A 9,077-nucleotide genomic window follows, 5' to 3' on the forward strand; every position below is an offset into this window, starting at 1 on the left:
CATGTTTTGTAGAAAGAACTATTAAATGTTTAAATATAATATTGACATTGATTATAACTATTTAATATTACCATAACTTAAAAAAAACTGAGATGGCAAACATGAACATGGTTTGTGTACGATTAGCAACACATTATTAGCTCTTTGATAACATTGCCAAGACAAAGGCTTATGATCTTATATACATCCCTGTATAATTCACTCTTCCTCTTCTGAATCATTTCCTGGTTTAAACATGGTTGAATTAATTATACTATCATATTCATTAAAATATGAATATTTTCTAGTAATTAGAAGATTATAAAATCAGTGTAAGATAAAGAGCTCATAATATTTTGCCTGACCACGATGATGAATATAAATGTTTGCTACTTTCACTGATCCTTTGCTTGAAAAAAATTTGTTTCAGGCTCCAGTTTCTACCCAGTTCATAAAAAGTGTTTGGTATATTATTTACATAATGTTATTTCACACACTTTTAAGACTTTGCTAATTACAACCACTAAATCTAATTGAAAACAGTTTTAAGTTCTATAACCTTAATGATCTTCAGCATCATAAATGAAGAATCAGCAATAAACACCAACCTCTTTGTTCTTCAGGATCTTCATGTTCCATTCTGCAGGATTCTGGATCACTCATGTTCTCAGTGTTCTTTCATGAACTGTCTTCTTCACTTGTGGGCTGGTGGGGAGATTCCAGCATTTATTAGGGAATTGTGGGAGGAGCTTCACTGGTGAGTTGTTGTGGGAGGAGACTCACAAATTGTGGATTGCTGTGCTTAAAGAAAAGCAGATCTGCCAACATCCAAAATAAAGAAGTTACTGAATCAGTTACACACAGTTTAAGCATTTATGTTTTGTGTTTATCTATCAATTTATGAAAATGTAACATTTAGTTATTACTTATTTCTGTTTTGTTTGTGCATCATCTTATGAAAACGTAACAGTAAGTTATTACTTATTTCTGTTTTGTTTGTGAATCGTCTAAACATTTCATTCCATTTTTATCCTTTTACCAACCATTTGAACAAAAGAAAAGAGATATAGAAAAATATACATTCATACCACAATTAAAATAATCCAAATATAAAGTATGAATAATAAAACAGAAGAAAACATTCAGAAATAAATGTACAGATTTGTAAAGAAACAAATAGCACATACTCCAACTGAGTGCAATGTCATGTAGCTGAGTTTTTGTTAATTGGTTTTTACATTATTTTTTTCTTGTTTTTATATGAAACAGGGTTTATCACAGACTATAAAGAAATAAATGCTTTTAAAAGATTTATATCTTGGTATGAAAAGTGGTGATCACATAGTTGGTCTCAATAGCCGTGTTTCCACTGTCAGGCGAAAAGCGGGGGTGCTAGTGCGTGCCAGGGCCCGTCACGTCTCCACTGTCACTTATGGTGCTTGATCGTGCCTCGTCGGTGATTCCTCAGGGCCAACGGCCTGGGTTTTTTGGCCCGATGAAAACCTTGGGCCAAAGCAGGCCAGCTGGGGCTAGAGGAGTGGTTATGAACAAAGGCGGAGTTTCTCTGCGTCTGGAGAGCGCCAGCGCCGCGGATCATTTCATAAAGTTAACAGCTAACACCAGCATTAAAGACTTTTAAAATAATTTTAGCTTTCAGACAGCAGCGAGTGTTTGAAATAACTTCTGTTTGAGATCCGATGTGGATTGTAATCACCATACAAGGCAGAAATATTTACAAACGACGCAAAAGACTATGCACGCTAGCCATTAGTAAATATGGTAAATAGCCTACTACCGCTTGAAGAAATCAAACATCAGCTTCTCATTCAGACCATCACAATCGTGTATTTATTTAGTAACATATTTGATCTGTCTCTTCTCGAGACGTTAGCTCCGCGTAGCTATGTCATAAAAAATATCATTAAAATTTTTGTTTTGTGAAAAGCTATACAAATAAACGTGAATTTAATTTGATTGAATTATGTCTATGGAAAGCCTCTAAAAAACATGGGCATTTGACATGTCTGGACATGTCGGGGCCCACAATAGCCCTTATCGTTTGCCTACTAAAATATATATTTTTTCCCTTTAGCCTACTTATTTCAACATCGCTGGTTCCTCATTACAATCGACTGATAACTTTTTCTAACATGACAGACTCTTTTTCCCGCTCCTGGTAAAATGTACAGCATTTTTATATTTTTAGCGATGCCTAAAACGAGTGTAAATGTTTGAATCTCTATAATTAATCAAGGAGTAAGCTAAGCAGCTGCCAGATGACCGGTGTTGTTTTTAAAATATTTTTCATCCTTATGCGACATCGCTGGTCAAGCAGGGTGAATGTATTCAGACATCCAGCTGTAACTTAATATTTTCAGCCTCATTTCTAATTTTCTGTTCCACTCCCCCGACTGACTCCCATTTCACTCTGTGAGCTAGTGTCACAAATTCAGCCTCTGTGGCTCCCTCCGATCACCACCAGAGGGAACCATCACCGGAGTACTGAGCGATCCTTTCGGACTCCAATTCCCACAATGCCCCATGCCAGAGACTAATCACCTGCACAGGTGTTTCCTATTGCCCGGTCTATTTAAACTGTGCCTTCCCTGCTCTCATTGCCAAGTCTTGTTTTGCCTTGCAGACATTTCTGAGTGTTTTCCCTGTGTTGATTATCTGTTGATTACCTGGACTGTTTACGATTGCTTGCCGCCTACCTCTTCTGACCCTGCCTGCCTTGTTGATTCATGCTCTTGTTTGTCTGCCGCCTGCCTCGACCCTGATCACGAACACTGTTTACGATTCTGCCCAGCCTTCGTTGTGTCAACATCAGTTACCGATCTTTGCCTGTATGACCTGCCTTGTGAACTAATAAAGCTGCACATGGATCCTAACGCCACTGCCTCTGTTACAGCTAGACATGTAAAAAAGCTCTCTGCACTCTGAGATTTTATAATTCAGCTTCAACTATTTGCAAACCTTTTATTTGAGGCTCTGCTGCCATTGTGTAAAGATGTAATTTCTCAACCTCCTGAAAATGTAAATCATTTTCGTTATGCTCAAAGTTTTATAAAGATTTATTTTATTCATTAAGCCAAGTTTTTAATTCTTTATTTTCAATTCATTATAATGCTGAGAATCAGAAAACAGCCAGAATATGCTAGTGTGTGTGTGAGAGAGAGAGAGTTATTTTTTATTAAATTTTTTCTCATTTATTACTCATTTAATGATTCCTTTTTACTTTGGCAGTGTAATTATATTCTGTATTTTACACATCTAAAATGCTTTGGCAGTATTGTAACACAAATGTCATATCAATAAAGCAACTTGAACTTGAACTTGAGAGGGATATATACCCAATATGCTTTGATCTCTTAAAATTGTTTATTCTTTTACTTATTTTTTTATATTGTCCTTAAACCATTATCTCTTTCTCACATCCATGTAGACTGACCAAAATCCCTGTGATTGTGTGCCATCCGATACCGTGCACATGTGGTCCACAGCTGTCCTGGACGTTCAAAAACAAGCATGAAATGTTCAATTTTGAACTTTGACATACCCAATTTAAACAAATCTCATATTTCGCCCACGTAGGTCACAGGTCAACCTCGGTAATCCATCTATATTAAAAACAGATGGCATTACACATCTGGAGATCATTAAAAGGCAGAGGAGGACAGTAGTGAAGTATTTTTACTTTACTCAAGTACATTTAAAAAGTATCTGTAGTTTATCAGTGTTTTTCTTTGGAAAACTTTACTTCACTACATTCCAAAGCATAATGTCATACATTTTACTGCACTTCATTTCATAAATAAAAGTTGTTGTTTGTTTTACCTTTAACATTAAAAATGTAGTACTTTCTTGTACTCAAGTAAATCTTTGAATTACTTTTACTTGAGTAAAAGTAAGAAAGTAATAGATTTCTAATGTAATTAAGTATTAAATTATATTTAATATGAAACGTAGTGCAGTAAAAAAAAAAAAGTACAATATTATGCTTTGGAATGTTGTGAAGTCAAGTTTTCTAAAGAAAAACACTCTGATAAAGTACAGACACCTGAGAAGTACTTTTACAGCAGAGTAAAAATACTTCACTACTATCCGCCTCTGTTAAAAGGTCATCCATAAAAAAAATTGACATTTAGTGGCACCATAATTTCTTCTAGTATAGCATCTGTAGTAGACCTACCTTTTCTAAAACCACATTGATGACTGTTAAATTAACTCTTTTTTTCTCTAATAAAATATGTTAACCTTTGAACAATAATTTTTTCCATCCACTTGCAAAGATGTGATGTTAGAGCAATGGGCCTATATAGTTTCAGGATTTCCAGGATCCTTCCCAGGTTTTTGAAATGGTAGGATTTTTGCTCTTTTCATGTTAAATAATTAATATAACCTTTAGAGCCTCTTCTGGCAGATGATGGAACATTGTATATATCAACTGATCTTGTCCTGGGGCTGAATTTTTAGTTCCTAGTTTTATAGCTCTTTGTTATTTCATCATATTGAATTCCAAATCCAGAGGTGCATTTCTCATTTTTCTTTTTAGTTAGTACCAGTCTACTATCTCTTAACGTTTCTTCTTTCTTTTTCTTATGATAATCACTGAGATGACTACCATTATGTATGCTTGTGAAAACCTTATCTAATAAATTTGATTTTTCCTTCTCTGTCACAGTAATTTAATCTCCGCTTGACAGAACTGGCATTGTTCTATGAACTCTTTTCCCACCCATTTTCTTAATCATATTCCATACATCACCTAGATCAGTTTTTTAAGATTCAAGATTTTTATTCGTCACATACATGGTTATATAGAGAATATACTGTATAACCAGCAGTGAAATATAAGTCAGGTCCGCTCCATGGACAGTGCAATTATTATAGAATACAAACAAAGAAAATTGTATATAAATATAGGTATGGAAAAAGTAAGATAAATATAAAAAACAAAATAAAATGCGCAGGACAGTATACTGTAGACTTAATAAATATTAAGATGAGCAGGAATGTACAAGAGAAGAATGTGCAAACAGGTTGTACAGGGTAGTTACATAGCAGCAATAGAAGAAAAAAAGTAAAATTACAGAAATTGCTGTGTGCGAGTGACAATGTCAGTATATTAAATATCTTACTGATTATTAAGTGAAGTCATGTTGATGATCAGAAACTGAGTTTGAGTTTAGGAGCCTGATGGCCTGGGGGAAGAAGCTCCTACTAAGTCTCTCAGTTTTTGCCATCAGGCTACGGAAGCGCTTACCAGATGGCAGCAAAATGAAAAGACAGTTACCTTGATGATTTTAACAGCTCTGCTTTTGCAGCTTTTGAGGTAGACGTCCTGTAGAGAGGGGAGAGCAGACCCTGAGATGCGCTCAGCTAAGCGCACAACTCTCTGCAGGGCTTTGCAGTCTTGACTGGAGCTGTTCCCGTACCACACTGAGATACACTGAGTCAATACACTTTCTATGGCCCCTGAATAGAAAGTTTTCAGGATTGCTGGCGAAACCCTGAATTTCCTCAGCTGTCGCAGATGGTATGGTACAGTCTTTGCCTGGCTTTATTAACCTGAGTTTGGGTATGTGAAGTCCAAGTCAGGTCCTCGGAGATGTTTACACCAAGGTACTTGAAGCTGCTCACCCTCTCCACAGGGGTCCCACTGATCATAAGAGGAGTATAGGGCCGCTGCTGTCTCTTCCTGAAGTACACAATCAGCTCTTTAGTTTTGTTCACATTCAGAGAGAGACATTTGTCCTAGCACCATGATGTGAGTTTCTCTACCTCATCCAAGAATGTGGACTCATTATTGTTGGAAATGAGGCCCAGAACCACAGTATCATCAGCAAATTTGATAATAGATGTGGAGCTGTGGGAAGACACGCAGTAATGTGTGTAGAGAGAGTAGAGCAGGGGACTCAGGACATAGCCCTGTGGAGCTCCCACGTTCAGGGTGATGGAGTTGGAGGTGAACTGGCCTACTTTCACCGCTTGAGGTCTACCAGTGAGGAAATCTAGAATCCAGTTGCAGAGTGAAGAATTCAGGCCGAGGTCCATGAGTTTAGAAGCTAGCTTGATGGGGACTATAGTATTGAAAGCTGAGCTGTAGTCGATGAGTAGCAGCCTTACATAGTTCCCATTGTTGCTGACAATGTGCATGAGGGAAGAGTGCAGGACGTGAGAGATGGCATCTTCAGTAGATCTATTGGGGTGATAGGCAATGGAAGAAGCTCCTCCTAAGTCTCTCAGTTTTTGCCATCAGGCTTCGGAAGCGCTTACCAGATGGCAGCAAAATGAAAAGACAGTTACCTTGATGATTTTAACAGCTCTGCTTTTGCAGCGTTTGAGGTAGATGTCCTGCAGAGAGGGGAGAGCAGACCCTGAGATGCGCTCAGCTAAGCGCACAACTCTCTGCAGGGCTTTGCAGTCTTGACTGGAGCTGTTCCCGTACCACACTGAGATACACTGAGTCAATACACTTTCTATGGCCCCTGAATAGAAAGTTTTCAGGATTGCTGGCGAAACCCTGAATTTCCTCAGCTGTCGCAGATGGTACAGTCTTTGCCTGGCTTTATTAACCTGAGTTTGAATGTGTGAAGTCCAAGTCAGGTCCTCGGAGATGTTTACACCAAGGTACTTGAAGCTGCTCACCCTCTCCACAGGGGTCCCACTGATCATAAGAGGAGTATAGGGCCGCTGCTGTCTCTTCCTGAAGTACACAATCAGCTCTTTAGTTTTGTTCACATTCAGAGAGAGACATTTGTCCTAGCACCATGATGTGAGTTTCTCTACCTCATCCAAGAATGTGGACTCATTATTGTTGGAAATGAGGCCCAGAACCACAGTATCATCAGCAAATTTGATAATAGATGTGGAGCTGTGGGAAGACACGCAGTAATGTGTGTAGAGAGAGTAGAGCAGGGGACTCAGGACATAGCCCTGTGGAGCTCCCACGTTCAGGGTGATGGAGTTGGAGGTGAACTGGCCTACTTTCACCGCTTGAGGTCTACCAGTGAGGAAATCTAGAATCCAGTTGCAGAGTGAAGAATTCAGGCCGAGGTCCATGAGTTTAGAAGCTAGCTTGATGGGGACTATAGTATTGAAAGCTGAGCTGTAGTCGATGAGTAGCAGCCTTACATAGTTCCCATTGTTGCTGACAATGTGCATGAGGGAAGAGTGCAGGACGTGAGAGATGGCATCTTCAGTAGATCTATTGGGGTGATAGGCAATCTGAAGAGGGTCCAAAGTATCAGGGATGGAGGAGCAAATGTTGTTCTTTACAAGTCTCTCAAAGACCTTCATGACTATTGACGTGAGGGCAACTGGATGATAGTCATTCAGGCAAGAGGGGTTATTGTTTTTAGGCACAGGGATGATGACAGATTTTTTAACCCTTGTATGGTGTATGGGTCTGTGGAACCTGTTTTCACTTTTTGTCAAAAGAAAAATGATACGATTAATTATTTTTTCAAACTCATACTCATTGGCCTTGGCTATTTTTCTGTGAAGAACATATATCAGAACAAATTTTCAATCACCACACCCCCCCCATGGCTGTATTAGATCAAAAGGGTGCTTCTACTAAATACTGAGCAAAGGGTCTGAATACTTAGGACCATGTGATATTTCAGTTTTTCTTTTTTAATAAATCTGCAAAAATGTCAACAATTCTGTGTTTTTCTGTCAATATGGGGTGCTGTGTGTACATTAATGAGGGAAAAAAAATTAACTTAAATGATTTTAGCAAATGGCTGCAATATAACAAAGAGTGAAAAATTTAAGGGGGTCTGAATACTTTCCGTACCCACTGTATATTACATACAGGATGTTCGGGTCCACTGGACCCGGGGGTAATAAAAGTGTGGAAATTTTAAGGCCTGTGTACCTTCACTCTGTCCTCCTATTGTCTGGGCCTGCTATTAGTATGGGTATGTGTGTTTATGTGTGTGTATGTGCGTGTGTGTAAACGAGAGAGAGTCTGTTAGAGTGTGAGTGTAAGTGTGAGTTTTGTGTTTCTGCCCCTGCCTTTCCCACACAAGGCTGTAGCACTTTAATTCATAAATGTGATCTAACAAAGGTAAAGGGCAACTTTTGACCATACATGCTGTTTATATTGCTTGTAATTGGGATGAAGTAAACATCTGTTGAGTATTTTAACATATATTTTTTAATTGTGTTGAATTAAAAACCCTAAACTGCAGCGGGTCCACCAGACCCACGAACACTGGCTGAGTAACAAAAATATGAACACCACACAAGGGTTAAAAGAGGTGGGAACCACCAAGGTAGCAAGGGACTCATTAAAGATGGATGTAAACAAACCAGCGAGCTGATCAGCACAAGACCTCAGAACACGGCGAGAAATCCCATCAGGACCGGCTGATTTCCTGACGTTCACTCGCTTTAGGGCCCTCCGAACCTTGTCCTCCGACACGGTGATTACATGATTATTGCTGCTCTGTCTGCTGCTTCCTGACGTGCTGATTGGCAGAGTCACGCTGCCTCGACTGCATTCAAAGCAGCTGTAGAAAGAGCTACCAATATTTGAGCAAAATTCCCTCCACGCATTTCTTTTTGCAGATTTGATCGTTCTTCTCACAATAGCTGCTTTTCTTTTTGTTTTCTACCCAAGTTATCCATACTCATGTTTTTCCTGAAATTTTTGAGAGCACAATTCCTTCCTTTCTTTAATTGATATAGAGCATTCATCTTTCCACCATGGAACTACTTTCCTGTTTTGATTTATAACTTTCTTAGGAATGTATTCTTCTGCAGCATTTACTATCGAGCTGACTTTATTTACAACAATATCTACATTACCATTCATTTGAAAATATTGAGCTGCTCTCTTACACTGTTGTTTAAAATCTTCCCAATTTGCTTTGACAAAACACCAGCTGTAAATGTAATTATTTGGTTGTGTACATACACATCAACATTAACTTTACAAAAAATTGGAAAATGATCACTGCCAAGATTTTCTTTGCTTACTCTCCATTCACTTACACTGGCAAGGTGTGAGTCCATACAGACTTTACAAATAAGTTGTAAATTGTATATTTTTTAATGTTAATTAAAATTCATAATTTGCTCATTTA

The sequence above is a fragment of the Sinocyclocheilus grahami genome, unplaced genomic scaffold (assembly GCF_001515645.1).
Source record: "Sinocyclocheilus grahami isolate Dianchi unplaced genomic scaffold, SAMN03320097.WGS_v1.1 scaffold87.1, whole genome shotgun sequence".
NCBI lineage: Eukaryota > Metazoa > Chordata > Actinopteri > Cypriniformes > Cyprinidae > Sinocyclocheilus > Sinocyclocheilus grahami.